The 24,574-nt window shown below is 55.4% G+C and overlaps 1 pseudogene; it reads right to left on the bottom strand.

Moving 5' to 3' along the window:
• Window positions 1–24,574, bottom strand: part of LOC116806636 (uncharacterized) — a 182,374-nt pseudogene that overhangs the window by 106,730 nt on the left and 51,070 nt on the right.

The following is a 24,574-nucleotide window of genomic DNA, read 5'->3' as shown; positions in this document are numbered from 1 at the left end:
TGATTTTGGAATTAAAACGGTTCTGCACCCCCTCACCATGTCCGGGATTTTACCAGTTGTTAACCATAAATTGAAAATCTCCATGGTCTGGGAAAACTCGGGATCCATCTTTACGACGTCCCCAAGAGTAATCCCGTCTGGACCGGGAGCCGAGCCTTTGCTCATTTCCTGCACATTTTTCTCAATTTCTTTAGCCATAATTAATTCTCTGAAGGCAGTGTTGTCAGCCTTCCCATAAGTTTTAAAGTCCCCAAGGCTTTTAAAGTTACCAGTTGTTTCCCATCTTGTTTTAAAAACCGAATAAATTTCACTGGGTGGTATGTCACAAGACAAGCATTCAATGTCATCTAAAATAATTTTGGCCAGTTTCCCTCTATCAAGATAAAATAAACGCTGGAACCGAAGATAATTACCTTTTTTGATAGCTCTGTCCTTCATCCACTTCTGAAAAGGTTTCTTTGGGCGTTCCTCCCGGGTCACCGTGTCCTTCTTATCTCGGGTTGCCGTTCTTATCTGGCTTATGGATTCCAGGCATCCGAAGCAGCTCTGCGCTGTCTGATTGATTACTAACTGTATATCCCGGCCTTCCGTTACCTGCTTGAATGCCCGGGGGAAGGTGTTAAGTGCCCCAGCTGATAAGCGTTCCTCTAGTGTCTTTTTATAGTAAGCCTGCAGCTGTCCTTCTGATTTTTGCTTGGTGGTTCTCTGCTGTCCGTTGCCCTTATCAGGGTGGTGTCTTATCTTGTCCATTGTTCTCCCTCTGGCAGCTGCCCTGCCTGGCAGAGGGCGTCTCCCAGGTCCATTATCTCTGGCCTCTGCCTGGGCGTGGTGACTCATCTCAGGCTCCGTTCTCAAGCCCGCAGCTGCTCTCCTGGTGCGATGACACGTTCCAGGCTCCTCACGTGGCTCCTCTGCTGGTTTTCTGGGCAGCAATCTCCTTTTATCACTAATCTGTTTAGCTGTTTTGGTGGTTATGGGTTCTGCAATAAGCTTATTAATATTTTTGTTTCCCTCGAACTGAGCCTCCAGTCTTATTAGTAATTCTTCCTCCTCCTTTGTCCAGCACCTTTTGTGAGCACCTCTATTTGATGTTTCTTTCGGTTGGGAAGCAACGATCCTTTCCTGATTTCTCACTGCCGGGTGTGCCAATCTCTTATGTTGTCCAAGGCCAATTTTGGTTGTAAAATTTCTGTTGCATACTTCATAGATCCACTCCCCAGCTGGGGCTTTCTCCGTCTCTGGACCCCTGCATTTTGGAAAATGACAAACAACACTGTGATAGTTACTATTTTCCTTTCCACATTTTGCACACCGAAAACAAACCCCCCTTTTCCCGTGTGACACTTTCAGATGTTCAATCCGATTCAACACAGAGTTTACCCGGGTACCACAGCAAGGACAAGGTGGATTTTTGTCGGGAACAGTCACCACCACTTTTTCCTCCCCAGTCTATTCCCCATGTTTCCCAGGCGTTGGAGGAGATGTTTTTGGCGCGTCCTCGCTCTCCTTCTCGTTGCTCCCCTCTTCAGGTACAAACGGTTCACTGTCTCGTGGGAGGGTAGAATGTAAAGTTTCTCCCACACACGGTTGTGGTGCAAGTTGTTCATACACCTCAGGCAACCCACTCAATCCCTCCCAATCCGCAGCAAAATGAACACACTCATACACATGCAAGTCCGATCTATAGAACTCTAAGTTCACCAGCAAAGCCAAATCATTTTCTGCCAAATTGGTGGGAAATTTAGATGGTAAAAATTGAGCCACCAGGTCTACCTGGTCGTTTTTGGATAACAGGTCAACCCGGTGCTTAGGAAATAAAGACACCAGGTCAACCCGCTGGGACTTAGACGAGGGTCCTGGGTGGCTCCAGGACACCAGGTCTACCCAGTCGGAGCGGGAGGTCTGAGTGCTGACCGATACCCTCAGAAGGCATACCAGTATCCCCAGACCCCCCCCAAAGTCGGATCCGGAATTTGCCAATGAATTGGGACCACGTTCGATGGCGAGAATGGAGTGGGTGGTCAGTCCACTTTCCAAACTCATTGCCCCTGCTGAAACCGGGGGGCCAAGTTTCGGGCAAGAAGCCATGGGGCTTTTTACCAAAGAATTTGTTTCACCGAGTTTAGGCAGGAGTTACGTTGGACTGGTGAGTCCCAACGGCTCCGTACCTGGGGCAGAGATCAACTTAGTCACCCTTCGGAGGGCTACCAGAGGGACCACGAGGAGGTGCGATCTCTGCAGCTATGCCCAGTTGTAACTAGACCCTTAAGAGAGTCATAGTTACTCCCGCCGTTTACCCGCGCTTTGCCTTAGCGCTCTCTTGTCCCCCCTTTTTGTCCCAGCTAGCTCCGTGAGCGGGGGGGGAGCGCTGGCAACTTCCGTGTTTTCCGGCGAACCCTCACGGGTATCTGCCGGTGCTGCGTGGGTTTGGGAGCGAGGCGAGTCCCGAGGCGAATAAAAGGAGAGAGACTTTTTCCCCCGCGGGCGATATCTCGGTTTATTACGGCTTGGTTGGGAAGGCAAAAACCGAGGAGGCTGCTGCGCGCTAAGTTCGAGTTTGTCCGTGCCGCCTGGCCGATTCAGGGGCGGGGCGGCGCGCTCCGAGGCTGGCCGCGATCCAAGAGAGGCTGTGTGCAGCGCCGCGGCACTGCAACCGGCACGTGCGGGAGCCGCGGCGACCCTGGAAGCGGCGGCAGCGGCAGTGAGGCTGTGGCAGCAATCGCGGGGCAGTCCGAGGCGGGCGCGGTCGCCCGAGGCAGCAGCGGTAGTGGCGGAGCAGATGCAAGCGGCGGCGGCTGCGGCAGTCAGGGGCCGGGAGAGAGAGAGAGCCGCGGCAGTACGCAGGGATCCGGTGGGAGGAAAAGCCCGCGGCGGCACGCAGGGATCCGGCGGGAGGAAGAGCCCGCGGGTCGGGCAGCAGCAGCGATCAGGGGCCAGGCGGGAGAAAAAGCACCGGGGCGTCCCCAACCCGTTCTATAAGTACTGGAGAGGGGAAACCCAGGGCGGCCAATGAGATAACGCCACGGGGGGACTGGGACAGTGGGGGTGCAGGGGTCCAATGGGAGATGGACAGATGGAAGGGTGCCAGGTCGTCTCTCGACCCCGCCGCGTGGCTGACAGATGGTCTGAGAGACGTAAACAGAGTGACTGGGCACTTTCTCAGGAAGGCAGACCGCGGGGGGAAATGGGAGAACCCGGGAGGTCATTACAGATCGAGAGGGGATACATGGAATGACCTTATACATAATAGAACATATAATAACACAATTCCACAACTCCCTCTTCTGTTTTTCAAAAGAAAAGAACGGAAAATAACTTAAACGGGAGGTTTTACAGTCCTTTTCCCCATCGTTGAACCCAATGTCTGCTCGGTTCTTCTCTGGCTATCTGTGTTGAGCGGATGTCAGCTCTGATGGGGCGGTGAAGACTGCGTGGTCGATGTGCACCGTGGAATTGATGACCTTTAAACCTTTAAACATTACCAAAACTCATAATAACAACAATGAATGTTAACAGCAACATAGGTCAGCATTCTGGGGAGGTTTAAATCAAAAGGGAAAGGTGAGTCCAGGGAACTGCATGGTGAAAGGGAAGGCTCTGAAAGAGAATGTGCTGAATCAAAAAGGAAGGGGGGAGACTTTCTCCGTCTGCGGAGGGCTGCATGCTTCACCTGAGGATCCTTTTTCTTATCAGTCTGGTGTTTGGGGACATATGGCTGGACAAATTTGGACGGGACCCATCTCAGTCCTGAGGGCGTGGACACGCAAGCGTATCCCCGTCCCCAGGTGACTAACTCATGGGGCCCTTCCAGCTGCCAAGTCTCTGGATTTTTGATGATAACTGGAGGTTTTTCCCTAACCTTGCTCAGCTCGTGGTTGTTAAAGTGCCTGGTGACTGGTGGGTTGAGGTTTTCAAAAGAACAATTTAGGAAATTCAGTGTAAAGAGGGCACGCGCGAGCCAAACTTGGGGAGACTCCACCTTCATAGTTGGTGTTTGCTGTTTCAGCATGCGTTTGAGACTCTGATGAGTCCGTTCCACCACTGCTTGACCTGTCGGGGAATATGCGATGCCAGTTTTGTGCTCTATTCCCCATTGCTGCAGGAAGCTGGCAAATCCCTTGGATGTGTACCCGGGGGCATTATCTGTTTTTATCAATTTAGGGACGCCCAGCATAGAGAAGGCCTGTATCAGATGCTTTTCAATGTCTTTGGCCTTCTCCCCTGCGTGGGCAGAAGCAAAGACTGCCCCAGAGAAAGTGTCCACGGAGACATGGACGTACTTCATCCTCCCAAAGGAATGGATGTGAGCAACGTCCATCTGCCATACCTCGCAGGACTTCAGACCCCTAGGGTTTGCCCCTGAGCTCACCGATGGTAGGGGGAGCGACTTGCAGGACGGGCAGGTGGCCACAATGGCTCTGGCTTGGTCACGAGTGAGGTGGAATTGCCGGACCAGCCCAGGCGCATTCTGGTGGTAAAACTGGTGGCTGATCTTAGCCTGCTGGAACTTATCTGGGAGCGGAGCTACCTGAGCCGGGGCGGCAGCGAGAGACTCGGCACGCCGATTGCCCTCTGCCAAAAACTCTGGCAAGTTGGTATGTGACCTGATATGCATCACATAAAAGGGTTGCTCTCGGTGGGAGACTAGCTTAATCAGTTTTGAGAGCAACTTGTGCAGGGCTTCGTTGGACACACCCTGCAGGACAGCATCCTGCGCTCTAGACACTACACCAGCCACATATGCCGAATCAGTTACCAAATTAAAAGGTTCAGAGAATCGCTCAAAGGCCCTGACAACGGCAGCCAACTCAGCTATTTGAGGGGAGCCTTCCACCTCCACAATGTCTGTCTCCCACTGCTGCGTCTGGGGGTCTTTCCAAGTTATTACAAACTTGTGGGAACTCCCGGACGCGTCTGTAAAAACTGTCAAGGCTTTGAGTGGCTTTTTGCTCTGAATTTGTTTGATGGACAATGCGAATTGAATTTCTGATTCAAAAATTTTGTGGGCTGGTCTCAAAACTGAAATTTTGCCTGTGTAGCTGTCTAGAGAGAACTGCAGGGATTAATTTTCCTGTAACAGATGTTCTAGCATGGCCTTGGTGAATTGGCCTGATTCCAATTTGATGGGAATGTGAATGCGTTCGAAGTCACATCCAGCTAACTCTCTGATCCGAGCTCTTGCTTTGCGGATCAGTTCCGCTACTAACTCCTGTGGCTTTGTCATGCTCTTGGACCGATGGTGACTTAGGAAGACCCATTCTATGATGGAGAGTGGGTCCCTTCGGTCTTGGTCCTTGCCCTTCCTTGGGGTGTCTGTCCATTGAAATATCACACCATGAAGGTGTGGCAGCCTGCCCAATATGATGAATTTAAAAGGCAGGTCCGGATCATACCGGTGGGCCTGTCTGGCAGACATTGTCTCCTGGACCCTAATCAAAGCTGCCTGGGCCTCTGGGGTGAGTTCCCTGGGAGAACTCGGCTCCTCCCCCCCTTTCAATAAATCGAAAAGAGGGGCTAGGTCTCTGTTTGTAATGCCTAGCCATGGCCTCACCCAGTTCAAAGAACCGCACAGCTGCTGGACGTCTGCTAGGGTCCGAATTTTGTTTTTGATGGCCAATTTTTGCGGAGTAATAGTCCGCTTGGTAATTTCCAAGCCCAGGTACTTCCAGGGTGGCATCTTTTGAATCTTATCTTCTCGCAGCTCGAACCCTGCAGCAATCAATGCATCGGTTGTCAGGTTAAGCGCGTGTGTAAGGAGATCGTCATTGGGAGCACAAATCAGGATATCATCCATATAATGTTGGATGATCACGCCCTCGGTGGCTGTACGGACTGGGGTCAGCAATGAAGCTACGTACCGCTGGCAGATGGTGGGCGAGCATTTGAGGCCCTGTGGCAACACTCGCCAATGGTACCGCTCTATTGGGGCTTCTCGGTTAAGGGACGGAACCGAGAAGGCAAAACGTGGTGCATCGTCTGGGTGGAGGGGAATATGAAAGAAGCAATTTTTGATGTCAATCACAGCCAATTCCCAATCTTTGGGTAACATTGTGGGGGACGGCATCCCTGGTTGGAGTGGACCCATATTTTCGATCACATTGTTGATGGCACGAAGGTCGTGGAGCAACCGCCATTCGTCTTTGCCTGGTTTTTTCAGGACAAAGACGGGGGAATTCCAAGGAGATGTTGTTTCTTGGATATGTCCCTTGGTAAGTTGCTCTGCCACGAGCTTTTGGAGCGCTTTTAATTTTTGTTTATTGAGCGGCCACTGCTCTACCCAGATCGGAACATCAGAAAGCCAATTCAACTTTTGGGTAGGACGCTCCTCAGTGACCGCTACCCGAAAAACCTGGGGGGTAGGAATGATCAATGTGACCCCCCACTTGGCCATCAGGTCCCTTCCCCACAGGGGCTCCATGTAATCCAGAACAAACGGACGCAGGTAAGCTGTTTGTCTGTTTGGCCCCTCAAATTTGATGATGTTTTTAGATTGTTTTGCCAATTGTGCCTCTCCAACACCTTGAATGTGTCCAGCCACGTCCTGTAACTCCCAACGCAACGGCCAATCCCGTGAGGGAATGACTGTGACATCTGCCCCTGCGTCCAAGAGGCCGTTAAGCCACTTGTGCTCACCGCCATTCCACATGTAACACGCAATTTTGGGTCTATCCTTCCCAATTACCTGGGCCTGACACACCTCGTAGATCTTCTCTGCGGTTTTCATCCATAGGTCTCCTGGGTAGATGGGGGTCCCAGATACAGGTATGGCTTGGGTGATGATTTGCCCTTTGGGAAGGTAGACTGGCGGGTGAGCACAGTGCAGCCACAGCACCAGATGTTTAGGGTTTGCAGATGTTAGGTTGGGTGCGATAGTGATGTCGAGTGGCGTGTATTTTGTGTCCCCAAGGACAATGTACTTACTGTGGAGTTTTCTCCAGGTCCCTGGGTCCTGTGTGTCCACTGTGATAAAGTGCCAATTGCTGTCCCTGAGCAGTAGGGGTTCGGTTAGGGCCAACCTGTATGGAGAGAAGTTGGACTGGGTGTTAAGGATGGGCCTGGGATGGTCGGGGTCCCGACCAAGCCATGCCTGTGAGATGAAATTCCCGACTCCTCCCACGCAGGCTGGTTCACCAGCTCTTGTTCCCCTATTGTGCACTCCAGAAATGTCATGTGTGGTGTTAGAGTTATTGTCCTCAGGTGGGTATGCTAATGTGTTGTCCCTCCTGCCCCCTGATGTTATGTTTCCCACCAAATTTGTGTCCTCATGCAGGGAGGGACTGCGCTGGGAAATCAGTTTTTTGAATGTCCCCCTGAGTTGGAGGCACCTTGCCCTTCCTGCTGGTTTTTAAAACGCAAGAAGTCCTCTTTGAGGGGGCAGTGAGATGCCCAGTGTCCTTTCTTATTGCACAGGTTGCAGGGCCGTCCTGGATGGTAACCTTTGGGTGGTGGCCCAGTGAAGCGGCGTGCAGGAGCCGGAGCCGTGGATGGCGTGTGGGCTTCAGCGAAGGAGACTCTCCGTGATGATGTTTGGGGTGTCCCCTGAGGGTCTTTTGAAGGCAGGGTGACCCTTCGAGCGCACACGTCCAGCATGTGTTGGAGCGTTGGCTCTGGGTCGAGGGGCAGGCTCAGCATTGCCTGTCTGCAGGCCTCATTGGCGTTCTGCAGGGCGATTTGCTTCACCATGCCTTGCCTCAATCCCTCCTCTGGAACCCGTGCTTCAGCTGCCCTGTACAACCTGTCTATGAAACTAACGAAAGATTCCTGTGTCTCCTGCTTAATAGAAAAACAGTTAACAACAGGACCACGGGGTTTTAACTTAAAAAATGCTTTTTCTGCCGCCTTGGCAGTTGCTGCCAATGCCCCCCTTGGAATCTTTTCCACCTGTGTTGTTGCCACGTCCCACTCCCCCATCCCGCACAGATGATCAATGGTTAACATGCCTCCATCGGTGTCAGAGGAGGTCTCAGCTTTTGCCCAAAGCTGGGGTAATGCATCTCGTACCTCCCGCCTCCATGCGAATTCCCATACCAAAAACTCAGCTTGAGTAAGCAAGCACAAAAACAGAGCGCGAATGTCAGCAGGGACGTACTCGTTGGAGGAAAGTGTGACTTTTAACAGCCCCCTAAAGTATTCACTTTCCCAGCCAAACTCCTTTTGGGCTTTGCAAACATCCCTAATCACAGCCTGTGGGATGGGGGCCACTGTGCCAGGGGTCTGCCCCTCTGCAGCGGCATGTAGGTGACTGGTGCAGCAGAAAAGGCAAGCGGGGGTTGCGGCAGGTCGCAGCTTCCCCCCTCCCCCCACTTCCTCTTGCTCCCCCCCCACCCCCCCTCGGGAATCGTGGTGTGGGAATCAGAGGGTGGGTCGCGGGAACCGAGGGAGGAGGCAGGACCAGGGCTAGGGGGTGTGGCTGGTGTTGCCTCACCCCTAGGGGCGGGGTCGGAGAGAGGACTGCTGAATGATTCATTAGGGGAGGTGCCAGAAGGGGGTGGAGGGGAGGAGTGGGTGGAGAAGTCTCGGGAGCGGGAGGGGTTGGCTGTAGAGCGTTGGGAGACAAAGCACAGAGGGAGGGGGATGGGCATGCCATGCGGTCCCCTCCATCTTGTGCCCTGGGGCAGGGAAGGGGATTATTTTGGGAAAGGTCAGGGAAAGGTTGTGGAGAGGGATCTGGGATTTTAAAACTCCCAACTTTACTACTATGGGGCAGGGCTGTACAAAGAGAGCAACTTTGGGGAGGGGAAGGGTGCAGGGCGATGCCAGCATTGTCCTGTGATGGAACCTGGGGGTTGACAGAGAGGCCAGAATCTGCCTGCGGCTGGTTTTGCCGGGATGCCTGTCTGAGAATCCCCGGGCTAGGGAGAGAGGGATAGGAGAGGGAGTTTGGGGGGCTTGGGGGGCAGCATTCGCCCTGGGGTGGCTCTGGCTTCCCTTCGCAGTTGTTTTTGACAATATTTCTTAATTGGATTGCCAGATGGATGAAAATTGAGAGGGACTGGTCGTCCTTTTGAGCAATTTCTTTTTCAACTCGGTCCCAGAATTGAATTTGGTACAAATTTGCCTGCGAGATGTCCTGGAAGGACTGCAGAAGCCACTGGGCAAAACGCTTAACGTCTGACTTTTTACATCTCTTTCCTCCCCCAACTAAAATTCCTAGGATTTGAACGTAAATTCTCTCGTGCGACACAGACAATTTTGCACCCATTATGTCGATGTTAAAGTGTGTCGCGAACCTCGTGGCTGGTAAAATAACAAAAGAAAAAAAAATACCTCTATCGGAAAGCTAGGTAGCCTGCCCTTACACACTCCCTGCAGCGGGAGACAAAATGTGGGATCTTATCACCCCCTTGTGGGAGAAAGAGAAACCCACCCCAAAAGGAGCAAGGCGTACCCAGCCCAGGGGACCCCGGTAACTCACCACGGGTCCAGCGACGTCCGAAGGGGAAACGAAAAGTCCAGCTGCGAAGTTTTTGCCATGGGGGGACCGAACTTCAGCGGTACAAGCCAAAGCTGCCGGTCCAAGCCCTCTGGAAGCCCTGGCTCCTTAAAACGGAACCGCAGCTTGCGAGGGTGTTGTAACGTCCAAAAGGTAAATCCACCAGCCTCTTGGGGCTCGGCGGTCCTCAGTCCGTGGCCTGGAGCTCCCAAGCCCCACATTGGGCGCCACAACTGCTGTAGTGCTCTCTTTTCCCCCCCTTTGTCCCAGCTAGCTCCGTGGGGGAAGGGGAGCGCGGGCAGTCTCCGTCTTTTCCGGCGAGCCCTCGCGGGCGTCGGCTGGTGCTACGTGGGTCTGAGAGCAGAGGCGTGTCCCGCGGCAAATAAAAAGAGAGAGACTTTTCTCTCGCAGGCAGAATTCCAGTTTATTGCAGTTTGGTTGGGAAAGCAAAAACCGAAAAGACTGCGGCGTGCTGCGCTGGAGTTTGTTTGTGCCGCCTTGCTGGTCAGGGGCGGGGCGGCGTGCTCCGGAGCTGGCTGCGAGCATGGGGAGGCGGCACGCGGGGCCGCGGCGCAGTGGCCGACTCACGCCGGCGCCGCGGTGGGAGCGGTGGCAGCGGTCGCGGAGTGAAGCAGCCGCAGCAGGGTCATCTGGAGCTGCGGCGGCGGCGGCAGCAGCAGCACGCGGGGGCCGGCAGAGAGAAAAGCCGCGGCGGGGGAGCGAGCGGCAGCAGCACGCAGGGGCCGGGCGAGAGAAAAGCCCGGGGCGTCCCCAGCCCGCAGGTTAAGTACCGAACAGGGGAAACCCGGGGCAGCCAATGGGGTAACGCCACGGGGGGTCTGAGGGCAGTGGGGTGCAGGGGTACATCCAATGGGGAATGGACAGGTGGAGGGTCCCAGGTCATCTGCCGACCCCGCTGCGTGACTGACAGATGGCCTGAGATGTAAACACAATGACTCTGCACTTTCCCAGGAAGGCAAACCACGGGGACAGATGGGAAAACCCAGGGGGTCGCTACGGAGCACGGGGGGGTACATGGAACGATCTTATACATAATAAAACATATAATAACACAATTCCACACCTGAGGGACCCCTGAGGGACACCTGAGGGACACCTGAGTGACACCTGGCACACCTGGGCACAGGTACATCACACCTGAGTAACACCTGAGTGACACCTGAGTGACCCCTGGGCACAGGTAATGTTACACCCGGGGACGGATGCCACACCTGGATACAGGTGATGTCACACCTGGGTGGGTGCAGGGACACAGAGCCACCTGTGCAGGGACACGGTGATGTCACGTGTATGACATCATAGTACCTGGGGGATGAGACAGCTGCGGAGGGGGGGAACATCACAACATCACAGCTGCTGAGGTGACACACACAGCAGGAGCCCCAAGGAACACCTGGATCCCCCCAAATTACACCTGGGACACCCCCAAAACCACCTGGAAATGCCTCAGGGACACCTGGATCAACCCTGGGACATCTGAACTTCCCTCAAGGACACCTGGATCCCCCCAAAAACCACCTGGGCCTACCCAAAAACCACCTGGACCCACCCAGGATCTCCTGGACCCACACAGGGACAGCTGGACCCGCCCCCCAAACTCACTGGGACCCCACTGAAACTCACCTGGATCCCCCTCTAAATCCACCTGGGACCCCCAAAACGCACCAGGACTCCCCCAAAACCCACTTGGACCCACCCAGGAGCACCTGGGATCCCCCAAACTCATTCGGACCACCCCAAAGCCCACCTGGAGCCCAAAAAATCACAGGTGTGGTCCTGCTCCCCCACTCCCCTGGGTTTGAATTTTTGGGTCGATTTGTGGCGATTTTTGGTTTCCATTGATAAAAATCTATCCGGGGGCGGGGCCAAGGCTCATTTAGGGTGCGGCTTCAGGAGGGGGCGGGGCCAGAACCCGGAGCTGGAAACTCGAAAGGGTGGGGCCTGAGGGGGCGGGGCGCTCGGTGGGCGTGTCCAGCAGCAAGGGGCGGGGCCATAACACAGGGCGGGGTCTAAAGAGGGCGTGGTCAGTGTCTGGGGGTTCGTCCTGCCCGCTCCCACCCCCCCAAATTCCCCCGGACCCTCCCTCACCGCCCCTCGCCCACCCATGGGACACACCCAAAAACCTCCCCAGCCCCTCCCTCCCCGGCCCCCCCCGAGCTGTTTTCACCTGGGAACCCCCAAATCTTTGGGAATTCGCACCTGGGACCCCCTAAAGCTCCCCTGCACCCCTCCAAAGTCTCCTCAGGACCCCACAAACCTCACCTGGGACCCCCAAACCTCACCTGGAACCCCCCAAACTCTCACCTGAGACCCCCAAACTTCACCTAGGACCCCCAGATCTCACCTGGGCAGCTGGGAAACCCCAAATCCTTGGGAATTCTCACCTGGGACCTCCCAAACCTCACCTGGGACTACCCAAATCCTCACCAGGGACCCCCCAAAGCTCACCTAGGACCCCCCCAAAATCTCCTCAGGATTCCCCAAAAGCGGCCAAAGGTGGGGCGGGGCCGGGGCGATGACGTCACCTCTTCCTGTTTCCCCTCTCCGGCCCCGCCGCGTTCCCGCGTGTCCCCAACTGTCCCCGGCCGTGTCCCCTCCCCGGAGTGTCCCCAGCGGCCATGGAGCCCCGCGAGGTGCGACAATCCCGGCGGGGGGGCGGGAGGGGACAGGAGAACACAGGGGTGGCAGAGGGGTGGAGAGGACAGGGCGGGACAGTGGGAGACGAGAGGGTGACAAAAGGGACAGAGGGGACAGCAGAGCCCCTCAGGGAGGGGACACACGGGACCACAGGAGGGCACAGGGGCCACTGTAGGAGGCCACAACTGCCACCAGGCCCCTGACACCTCTCCTGTCCCCTCCCTAGCTGTCCCCCCACCAGCTGCTGGAGGCGATGGTGGCCGTGGTGGCCACACTGGGTGAGCTGGTGGCCACCCTGAGAGAACTGATGGCCACCGTGGCCAGGCCACACAGGGACGCGCTGCTGGCCGTGTCCCCAGAGTTCCTGCGGGTGGCTGTGGGGACCTTGATCTTTCGCCTCCAGGACGCCCTGCGCCACTACCGTGTCCCCTCCCTGGGCTGGACCCTGGCCAACCTCGGGGACACCCCAGGGACCACCTGGGCCTGTGTGAGAGCCCTGGCCAGTGCCAGGCGTGTGCTGGATAGGCTCATGGACAGCTGGGCCCGGCTGGCCAAGGTGGCCACCGAGCCCCGCGACGCCTGCAGGGATGCGGCCACCGGGAGGGGACAGCGGCTGGAGCTGTACCTGGGGCTGCTGGGGGACTTGGTGGCCGCGTGTGCTGAAGCCACCGCGTTCCCCCGGGAGGTGCAGCACCGGCTCAGGGACATCGAGGCTGCCCTGGAGGGGACAATGGAGGTGTCCCCTGATTTCCGTGCGGCCTTGGTGGCCACAGCGGCCGAGGCTGAGCAGCTGTGGGAGGCCAGTGCCTGCCTGGCCACGTGTCACCTGCTGGGGACACTTGGGGACATCAACACCCTCTTATTCTGTCCCTCTCCTGGCCACGGTGGCTCTGCAGTGGCCGAGCGGTGCCAAAGAGCCATGGAGGACATCCCGAGGCTGCTGTGCACAGAGCAACATCACCACTGGGCCGTCATCAGGCCGGTGTCACCTCGGCAGAGACTCGGGGACATTCTGAGGGCACTTTGGGAGCACTTGGGGACACTTTGGGAAGGTGTGTGGCGACGCTGATGGGGGCGCGGGTGAACGAGCCTCCCCTCAGTGCCTTGCAGGAGACCCGGCTGTGATTTCGGGGCCGGGGGGGTCCCCAGGCAGCCCCCGCTGCTGAGCACTGACCCTGCCCCGGGGGGCGCCAGGACCCCCCAAAAACCGCACCCGCACCCCCTTCAGTGCTCCCAAACCCCCTTTGAGCACTGACCCCCCTCACCGGGCACTGGGACGAGTGGAGACCCCCTCTCGGTTTTCTGGGGGTCGAGATGACCCCGAGATTGTGAAAAGTCCTTTTCTCCCAGCCCGCGCGGGCAGAGAAGGAGTCGAGATGCGGAGCTTTGCTTCTCAGGGTCATTTATTTTCCCTTTTCTCTAACAGGCTTTGTCCGCTTTGCTGAGCTCTGTCTAGCAGGTCGGTCTGTGGCAGTCTCTCTGCCCTCAGGGCGCTGTTTGCCTTCTACACTAAAAACTACCTGTACTGTGTTTACAATAACGTGCCAATACCTATCATTTCTGTTGGACAGTGTGTCTCTACCTTCAACCAACAGAAAAGTGTCACCATCACAGCAAGACATGGAGGGGAAAAAGAAGGAGAAGGTCAAGACACACCCAGATCCCTCCACCTTGTCCCATTGAACCCTGTATTTTAAAGTGTTAAAATTCTACTTTTCCACCCTGTGTTAATTCACCTACCGCCCTACTCAAACCCTTGTGCCTTGTAATTCCTCATACAAAGTTGGCAATTTTCTCCAGGAGCTAAAACCAAAGCCACCGGTGTTCTTGACACCGTGCCAAGGTCTCCGAGGCCCCTGCCAGGGTCTCGAGCCATCCAGGGCAGCCAGAGGGATGTCCTGGATTCTGACACCCCCCAGTTACCGAGCAGTGGGAGCCCCCCGGGCACTGCCCCCCCCCTCACCAAGCACCGGGATAGGGACCGGACCCCCCTCGAACCCTGGGAACCCCACAAGCACCGGGACCCCCCAGGCAGCGCCACCCCCATGCACCGGGACAGGGACCACCCCCCCTCGTGCACCGACCCCGCTGAGCACTGGGCCTGGACCCCCTTTGTGCCCCCCATCCATAACGGAGGTTCCATCCCCTCCGCTTTGACCCCCCAGAGGCGTGGGACCCCCAGGAACAGTGCAGGGACTGTGGGGACCCCAAGGGCTGGGGGGGCACGGGGGGTTCACCAGCACTAGGGGAGTCCCTTAGGGTTTGGTCCTTCCTGCCCCCCGTTATCTCCCAAGGCCCACTGTTATCATCAGGGTCCCCCCCAATTTACTGGGACCCCCCCCCCATTCACTGCTTCCTCCCTTCACCAAGCTCCCCAAATCGCTGGGACCCCCCGAGCTATGAGCCCCCCTCAGTGCGCCAGGACCCCCCACTCACCTCCCATCCCCCATCCATGGGAACCCCCCTAAATCACAGCAGCACAAGAAGAAGAAGCCAACACCTTCCCCACACCCAGCATGGATCACCAGGACCACAGATCAGCAGGGCTCTGCCCAACGGGGGTCACTGGGGATCATCCAGCCCGCATCCTCCCATGGGGGATGGAGCTGAAGCAGCGCACCAAGCTCTTCCCTCACTCTCTTCCCTCACTCTCTTCCCTCACTCCAAGCTCTTCCCTCACTCTCTTCCCTCACTCCAAGCTCTTCCCTCACTCCAGGCACTCACAGGGCTTCCCTTAGTGGTGCCTTCGTTGGTGCTGGGTCAAGGCTGAGCTCTGTGAGAAGCTCTTCCCACACTCCCCACACTCGTAGGGCCTCTCCCCTGTGTGGATGCGCTGGTGTGTTCTCAGGTGTGAGCTCCGCCCAAAGCTCTTCCCACATTCCAACACTCGTAGGGCCCTTCCCCAGTGTGGATCACCAGGTGTGCCATCAGGCCAGACTTGTGTCTGAAACCCTTCCCACACTTCCCACACTCGTAGGGCCTCTCCCCGGTGTGGATGCGCCGGTGCACGGTGAGGTGGGAGTTTAGCTTGAAGCCCTTCCCGCAGTCGGGGCAGCGGAAGGGCCTCTCCTCTGTGTGAATCCGCTCATGTACGAGGAGATCGGAGCTGGTCCGAAACCTCTTCCCACACTGGGGACACTCGTAGGGCCTCTCCCCTGTGTGGATGCGCTGGTGTGTTCTCAGGTGTGAGCTCCGCCCAAAGCTCTTCCCACACTCCCCACACTCATAGGGCCTTTCCCCAGTGTGGATCCTCTGGTGCCGGATCAGGTGGTCGCTCCGACTGAAACCCTTCCCACATTCCAAGCACTTGTGGGGCTTCTCCCTGCCATGAGCCTTCTCCACCAGCTCCGAGCTCCGGCTGGATCTCCGCCCGCCTTCCTGGCTCAGGGGGGCTCTTTCCTCCCCGCAGCTCCCTGGGCTGGGTTTGCAGCTCCTCCTCCTGCAGCATCTCCGGGGCTTTTCCTCCTCCTCCATCCAGCCACACCCAGGGAATGAAAAATCCTGGTTTGGGGAAAAAAAAAGGAGGAGAGCACCTTGGACTCGAGGTTCCTCCTTGCTCCAGTTCATCTCAGGAAGTCATTGCGAATCTTGTGTCTGTAAGAACCTCCATAACACCAAGATTTAGCCCCAAATTCCTACAAACTTCAAGATACAGATCAAAAAGTCCCCAAACATCACAAGTCAGCAAAAACCTCCTCCAAAACATTAAGACTTAGCTGCCACAAAAAAGCAAAGCACCAACATTTAGCCCAAGAAAGCTCAGAAACACCAAGATTCACCCTGGGAAAATCCTGGATCCCCCTCCACAGTCACCTGCTGCCCTGGGGCTGGGGGAGGCTGAATATAAAGGGAGGGGTGGAACCTTCTGCTGCTTCCTCTTTCTGCTCCTCCTCCTCCTCCTGTGTCCCTACTCTTCCTCCCACTCCTCTTCCTCCTGCTATTCCTTCACCTGGACAATCCCACCTTCTCCTGCCACCTGCATCGTTTGACCATTTTGTTTCTCAAGCCTGCTTCTCCTTCCCTTCTCCTCCTGCCCCCAGGCCCAGCACCCACTGCCGGCTCCCTCTTCCCCCCAGACCCACAGCATCCCAGCCGAGGGGCAGGGATGGAGCTGGGGCAGGTCGGGCTGGGGCAGCGCTGGGCTCTCGGCCGCTCCCGCCCGCACTCGGTCCCCACTGCAGCCGCTCCCGCCAGGACAGCGCGGGGGGGCCCGGCCTTGGCGCTGCCCCACTCCCACCTCCCCAAATTCCCCTCGCGGGGGCGATGGGGCCGAGGGGGGGGCGCAGGTGGGGTCCAGGTGGGGAAACGCGGGGAGCTGCGAGTCTGCCTGGCAACTGGTGAGTCATCAGCGCCGCGGGCTCTGATTGGCTGAGCTCTGCCTGAGGGCTGCGGCTGCAGCAAAGAGGGGACACCCTGCTCCAGGGGGGATGTCCCACAAACGGGGGACCCCCATGAAAGGAATAAGAGCAAAGTGTCTTTACAAACAGATGCTCTGAATCTGCTCGGATATAGGGCCAGGAACCTGTTCATAAGGAAGTGATAGGAGAAGCCATCAGATTCAGAAAATGTTATTAATTGATGACACAGACTGCTGCTCAGCCAAGGTCCTGCTCAATTAATGAACTTCCAGAAGAACAAAAAAGACTTAACAGAGCCATGAATATCATTTGCTATATAAAAGCAGGGAGCATATTAAGGGAGTATGTAGTAGGTGGATTGGGAAGTCTGTAGCTCTCAAGTACTTCAACCAATGGGGAAAGCAGAGGGAGATGTGGCCAGGAGAATTAGGATGAAAAGGAGGCTGTGTCCTCCAGCAATTGGAGAGATCCCATGGGGAATGTCCCATGGCCTCTCCCATTTTTAGAAATGAAATTAGTTTCACAGGACTCCTCTGTCTGCTTTGTGGACAGAATCCTCTGGTGATGTCAATTTTCCCGCACACCCTGGGGCAGGGAGTGCAGCTGAAGGTGCCTCACCCACTTTGGGTGATCGGCTCCCTTGGCTGGCGGCGGCACCGGGGATTGATTGGGGACCCGGGAGTGACCAGGAGACAGACGACTGACACATCAGGGGGGTCTGTGAAGAGTCAGCAGGGAGAGAGCACTGAAAATCTCATCAGTGAGTGCCCTGGGATCTTCGGGGAGTGAACATGGCAGGGCACCCATGAAGGGGAGAAAAGGAAAGCCAGGGAGGGGTCCTGGCCAAATAGAGGATGATCCCAAAATGTCTCTGAAGGGTCCCTTGGGAGAATGCTGAGGTAGTTTGCACATTCCCCCAGAGGTAATTAAGGACATGGACACCGGGGGGGGCAATAAGGGAAGGGGAGAAGGGATTTGGACAACGGGGGATGGATGGTGTTGGTGTGCTGGGAAGGGATCAGGTGAAGGGGAGTGTGCAGCAATATGGTTCAGGCAAGAAGAGGCAGGAGGAATCTATGTGGTAAGAAAAAGGATGATGGCAAAGAGGAGGAACAGAAAAATACTCAGGATTGGGATGTTTTTCAGCAGGGTCTTATCCTGACAATTTGCCAGCTGATACTTTGAATTCCCAGTTTCCAGGAGAGGAAAAGCAGGAGGTCAGGATGTCAGGGGTTTCTCTGTGGTGGGCAGCGGCAGCAGCGGGCGCAGAGGTGCGGGACCGGGAGCAGGGCTGGGGGCCTGTGGGCAGCTGCGGGGCCGGGCCGGGGCTGTGGGGCAGCCGGGGTTCAGCGCCGGGCGCTGCCTGAGCCCACCAGCCCCGGGCAGGGCCGGCAGTGGCCCCCGGCCCCCAGGAGGCTGCGGGACGCCCCGGCCGCTGCCCGGCCCCGGGGAGCTGCCGGCCCTGCCCGCCGGGGGGGCCGCCTTTGGACACTGCGGCAGGACAGGCACCGGCTCTGCCATCCGGGCTGTGCAGGGGACCCTGAGCACAAGGAGCAAAACAAAGGAACATCTGGAAACGCAGATTTTCATGGTTGGACATGGATGTGAATTTTCTCAGGCAGCCGGTCTCAAAGCAATCAGGGGTCAGGTTTGGATATTGGCACCGGGAGTGGCCACTGAAGGCACTGGATCACTTATTAGGGTATTTCCAAAAGACATTACTCCAATAAAAGGTATTGTGGAAGCAAAAGACACAGACAGCAGAGCTCATTTTACAGGAAAGATCCTCCAGGGGGTTATGGCAGCTTTAGGAATACAATGGGACCTCCAGAACCCCTGGCACCCCCAGAGCTCAGGCTGGGTACAAAGAATGAATGGGGAAAGAAAGAAACACCTTTGGAAGCTGGGGATAGAAACCAAGATGCCATGGGTACGGCTTTTGCCATTGGCTTGGGCAAGAAGAGCCAGACCCAGGGCAGATATTCAATCATTTCCCCTTACAATTGATCTCGGGAATTCCTTACCCTGGGAATTCTCCACCTAGTGCAGGGTGGAGATAAGGGATGCACATTTAAAGCAGTCTGTGGCCAGAATCCTGTCTCTGGTGCAATCTCTCCCCCAGGAAGCTGGGCTGGCACAGAGCCTGCCTTGGCACTTTGCTGTTGCCAACATCCCAGCAGGACATCGGCTCCTGCCTAAGGAGTGCAGAGCAGCACCACTGGTGGCCAAGTGGCGTGGCCCGTGCCAAGTGGCCCCGAGGCCAGAAACAGCCGCCAGCACAGCTGAGCACGGGGGGACCCCTCAGCCTCGGCTCCAGGTCTCTGCAGCCCCGGAGATTTGCACTTCCCGCCTGCAGCAGGAGGATGGGAGGCCCCCACTGAGCCTGCACTGAAGGCAGCGCAGCAGCAGCCAGGGCTCCACAGCGGGGCAAGGCCCTGGGCCTGCCCACACATCCTCTGCTGAAATCCTCGGCCTGGCCACCCTCCTTTGGCAGCTCCAGCCACCGGGGACAGCCCTTGCTGCCACTGCTGCAGCTTCAGCGCTCTCTGGGCCTGCCCTGCCACAGCTGCTGGGCAAGAGCACGGGACAATTCCACTCTGGCTCTCACTTACACTCACACACTGCCCTGCCTGCCATGGCATTGATGGAAAATACACCAGCTCATAGACTTTAACATTGTTAACCTTTGATTTCTCTACTCTGGCTTGCTTTGCCTTGGCCCTGGGGAAAGAAATGTTAAAGGTTTTGTTAAGGGATGTTACACCACTCAATGGAGATGAGTTTAACACCTCAACACACTGGGAATGGCCCAAAAGATACCCACAAAGATAACACCCAGCAGCAAAACATCAACCCCAGCAGCAAACAGCAACCAACACCTACCCCAGACACTGCCAGGGCTGCAGACACCTGGTCTGCAAAAGGCTGAGAAGGAAATCCAGCACTTCCCACCTCATTAACAGCTGAAGCAAAGAAATCTGCACAACTTGAAACTACAGAACATTAAACCAGTGGATTTAGATTGCTTTAGACTGTATTAAGTTAGGGAAAAATCGAGTAAAACCCACGTGTCATGGAACGATTTTCTCTGCACACCCGGGCTATGTGGGGATGGAATGATTTCTGTTGCACATCCGGGCCAGAATCAAGAAATGCCTTTACTCTAACAATAAACATATTGGTGGAGTTTTTCTTTTTCCTGCAGCTTCAGTGCAAAGTATATAGCATGAGAATATTTTTTTAAATAATCCTACTTCTATGTCGCTGGTTAGGTTTGGTCAAGGATGTGAGAATGGGTTTTTACTCTGAGAAGAACGAGAAAAAAATTAATGGCCTTGGAACTTTTTGTGTGATTTGTTTCGCTTTTAGCGATGCCAAAATTTTGGTCGGGGTTTTTTGACATTCACCTTTGGGCTGCATTTTGCAAAACTAGAAGAGATTTAAAGGTGCCCTTTTACCTCATAAACATTAAACAGAGGATTTGAAGGGGAAAAAAAAAAGCAGCAGGTTGTAGGGGGGCACAGGTAAAGCTGCTGAAGGCTGCTCTGGAAGAGAAGCTGCATTCCAGGCACCCAGGAGAGGAGCTTTAGAAATGCAAATTAACACTGCTGGGGCAGAGTGGGGACAATGTACCTGGCTCTTCTTGCCTGGGGCAGGAATTGGCTGATTCCCTCTGCCCCTCACCCCAAGCTCTGCCTGCTTGCACAGATGGAATCTGCACGGCTGAAGGCAGAGCCCATGGTGAGGATCTGACTCTGAAACAGAAATGGCTGAAGCTGCAAAGGGAAACAGCAAATGGAGAATGTTGTGAAAATTTCACTAAAATAAGATCATCCCCCTGCCCACTCCAACATCTGCTGCCACTGTCTGTGCTGTACAGGGTGTATCAGAGCACTGGGGCTTTTGCTAGAACAAGTCCAGGGAAATCAGTTGGAATTCAAGTATTTGATGATGTATTTAGAAAAATGTGGTCAATTGATGCAGCCCCGGCTGCAGGGAGCACCCAGAAATGGGAAAAAGATGAAGGGCCACCAGAAAAAATTCTACAACACCATGGACCAGCCCCTAGGAACCCAAACCAATTCATATCAGGAGGCAGAGAACCCATTTATCATTTCAATGGCATCATTAGATTAAAAGCAGTCCTCAAAAGAAGAACCAACCAGACAGCTCCAGCTCCTGACCTTCCTGCTGACCAATCCACTGAAAGAGGAACACAACATTTCACCAGGGGATGAGATCAGATTATCTGTGAGCAGAAAAAAAGGGAGTTTGTGGAAAACTAAATGGCTCAAACTGCTGTGGGCAAAGAGATGACAAGGGAAAAGTGCTGAAAAAGATAACAAAGGAAAAGGGAGAGCAGTTTATGTATTGGTCCAAACATGGAAAGGATGGGAATGGGACACGCTTTCGTGGCTCCCCTGCACACCAGGGGTTAAACGAATGCTGCTTCTCCTCTTCTGTGCTGCAGCAACTCTCATCTTTTCACCATGCTCCACACCTTGGCAGTGCAGCTCATCCAGCAGCTGAGCCAGGGGATGCAGGTGGCAGCCAGGCCTCCTGATCCACAAACGGCCACAAAAGGACAGGGAATGAGGGCACCGAGAATAATCCCAAAACCAAAGAGGACCCGGGCAGAACAAAACAGAGTTGAGGAGTGAATCTGCCTGGAGATAGGGCCAGGCACCTGTAGATAAGGAAGTAAAGGGGGAAACCATCAGTTCCAATAAATTTCACAAATTGAGCCACACAATTTCTCAAAGTCCCGCAAAATTCCCGAACTTCCAGGAGAACAAAGGCTTAAGAGAGCCATGAATATCGGCTGGTATACAAAAGGAGGGTGCATATTAACGAGGACAGGCAGCAGGCGCATCGGGAAGTCTGAACCTTCCAAGGACCTCAGCCCGTGGGCAAAGGCAGAGGGAGATGCGGCCGGGAAAATGAGGATAAAAAGGAGGCTGCGGACTACAACCATGGCAGAGAGCGCACGGCAAATGCCCCACGGCCTCTCCCCCTGCTCGGCAATAAAGTCACTTTTACAGGACTCCTCGCTCTCCTCCGGCCACAGAAGCCTCCGGCGACGGGAATTTCCCCGCACGCTCCCGGCCGCGGGGCAGCCCCCTCTGTCCTACCCACAGCAGCCGGGCCGAGCCAGCGCTGCTCCGGCAGCGGCTCCTGCCCAGGCCCCGGCGGGAAGGAGACCGCGGGCAGCCGCTCCCGCCGCGCCCTCAGCCCGGGGCCAGCACGGGCCGGACACGGCACCACCGACCCGCCGCAGCCCCCTGCCGCCCCCTCCGCCCGCAGCCAGCCCCGAGCCCCCGCAGAACCCAGCGCGGCTCCCACCTGCGCCGGGGCCGCCTCCGAGCTCCGCCGACGCCGCCTCACCGCGCTCCGGCCGCTGCCGCCGCTCCCGGGCCCGCACAGACGCTCCCGGCGCCAATGGCGCCGCTGCCCGCCCACGGCCGCCCTCAGCCCCCCGCCGGGGCCGTGCTGCGCCCCGCTCCCACCAATCAGCGCGCCGCAACCCCGACTGACGGCACCAGCGGCCAATGGCAGCGAGCTCGGGGCGGGCTCTGCGCACGGCCCAGACTCGCCCCGCGCTCTCAGGGCCCCCCGCGCTGCGTGAGGGCAAAGCCGGAGATGAGCAACAGCCCCGGGACGGGCCCGGGCCCGAGGCGGGATTCAGCTGCCCACACAAACAAACTTCTCCGCACCTCCCGCCACGGCTTTCCCGGCCCTGCGCCTTCCGTGCCTCCGGCTCTGCGGGAAGCCCGGGAGCCTCCCTTCTCCTGCCCCTCATTAGTGCATCGCTGCTTCGCTTTGATTTCCCCCAAAAAGGGAAACCTGCCCAAAGCCCTGTGGGTGAGCGGGGGAGGGGAGAGATTTCTGGCAGAAAACTCCAAAGACTCAGAGCAGGATGAGGAGAAGTCAGTGCAGAGCCTTAAATGCAGCTTTCCCCACGGCTCCCTGCTCCCAGCTGCACCTCCTCCCCCGGCAGGGCAGGAGACAGGGAATGGGGCCGTGCTCAGCTCATCCCCCGCGGCTTCTCCCTCTGCTCAGGGACAGGAGTCGTTCCCTGCTGCACCCTGCGCTCTCTCCCAGCCGAGACTTCTCCAGGAACTTCTCCGAGCCGAGTCCATCCCCTGGGGCACAGCCCCCTCCAAGTGCTGCAGCGTGGGTCACTGTGCCACGGGCTCGGTCCTGCCAGGCCAGGCTGCTCCAGCGGGGCCCCTCTGCCCACGGGGTCACAGCCTCCTCTCAGGCATCCCCGAGCTCCAGCCTGGCTCCTCCAGGGGCTGCAGGGGGATCTCTGCATCCCCACGGAGCTGCAGGGGGATCTCTGCATCCCCACGGAGCTGCAGGGGAAACTCTGCATCCCGTGGACCTGCATGGGGATCTCTGCAGCCCCACGGACCTGCAGGGGGATCTCTGCATCCCCATGGACCTGCGGGGGGATCTGTGCAGCCCCATTGTAATATAAATTATGGAATAATTCGTGATTATGTAAAATATACATCAAGTCAGTTGTGCTAGTAGAAAAAGATTCTTAAAGTTTTAAATGACCTGAAGACCCAGCCGGGAAAGACTGGAAACCACAGATGACAGAGAAAGAAAGACCTAATTTACAATTGAAAACACGTGGCTCCCTGCAGAGACGGGCACTTTCCGGGGATACTCCACCAGACGCCCAAGGTGAAAAATGCACATATGTTAGTTTGAATAGTAGTGCTGTATTAACATTTTAATAGTACTGTAAATGTAGTTGTGTAGTTAAATTGAAGCTTTAGTAGTTAAAATAGAAACTATGTATCTGGGTTTTCTTTTAAGGAATGACATACTCGCTTTGACATAACCATCACAGAACACCCAAATCTTCCAAAGAAGAGGAATTTATGGTTTTCTTGTCAGAAGAATCTAATTTCTTCAGGCCTTGCTCAGACTCGAAGACGCCATGGGGATTAAAGGAAATAGTTGGCATATAACAGACAGAGTTTCTTGTTTTAAATAGAATGTATGCATAACCATGAAGGATATATGAATATGCAATAGTGTAGTTTTAAGGGTGGTTCCTTTGTTCACAAGGTATGCTTGTTGTGGCTTAAGTGCCCCAGAGCATCTGGACATCCTTAATTCTTTGCTTTTTATTGTCTTATTATTGTCCTAACTCTAAATTTTTATTACTCTAATTGTATTACTATTTTAATAACCATGTTATTATTAAAAATTTAACAGCCAAGTGATTGGCATGTTTCACAATTTTGGTAGCAAAAGATAGTTTCTAACACCTCTCTGCCGGGGCCTTGGAGAGTCAGGGTGAGGAAGACGGGTCCTGCCCTATTTAGGCAGCCTCGCTCTGTTCCCCTGGTGTGTGACCACAGACACAGGTTATGATCGATGGGCAAAAGGAGACAATAAAACAAAGAATAGGGAAAGGATTCCCTAAAACCGTGGTAATTAGCCCCAAGACTAAAGTGTACAGGAAGAACCAAGACCCAAGGACAAAGGATAGGTGAGAATTTGTTGGGATGGGGCGGATAAAGGGGGAAATGAATGTGTGTGACAGAAGCTGCTGGGTATCCCAGACTTGCCAAGTGATTGCTGTAGTCTCTCATGCTGCTTTTCGTCTTTTTCATGTGAAAAACGGCCAGTAAAGAGACCAAGGGAGTGATAAAAAAGAAAGAATCCCTCCCGCGGAAACTGGGACTGGATCTTAGGAAGAAGAGGAACCCCGTGGAGTGCTGGATTGAGGGATAAGAGTGCCCAAGAGCATCCAGTATTCAAACCTGCTGGGCTGAGGGATTTGCATCCCAAGAGCACCCAGGGTTGCCGGCTTGAGGATATGCCCAAGGGGATCTGGGGCTGGAAAACACAGCTGGACTGAGGGATATCCAAGAACACCGTAACTGGCCAGTAACACCTAAAATTCTGCTGCGATGAGAGACATCCAGGATTAAACCTGCTGGGTTGAGGGATTAACATTCCAAGAGCACTCAGGGTGTAGATATGTAATGTAGACTGTTTGAAAGTAAAAAGTATCTTGTTGTTGTATGTGAGAGTGAGTGAAAAATAAAAGTGAGTAAATGTAGATGAATGGGAGGATATGTAATGCAGATTATTTATTTTG

This window comes from Taeniopygia guttata, chromosome 37 (assembly GCF_048771995.1).
Source record: "Taeniopygia guttata chromosome 37, bTaeGut7.mat, whole genome shotgun sequence".
Lineage (NCBI taxonomy): Eukaryota > Metazoa > Chordata > Aves > Passeriformes > Estrildidae > Taeniopygia > Taeniopygia guttata.
This window is presented reverse-complemented; position numbering and strand designations above follow the sequence as displayed.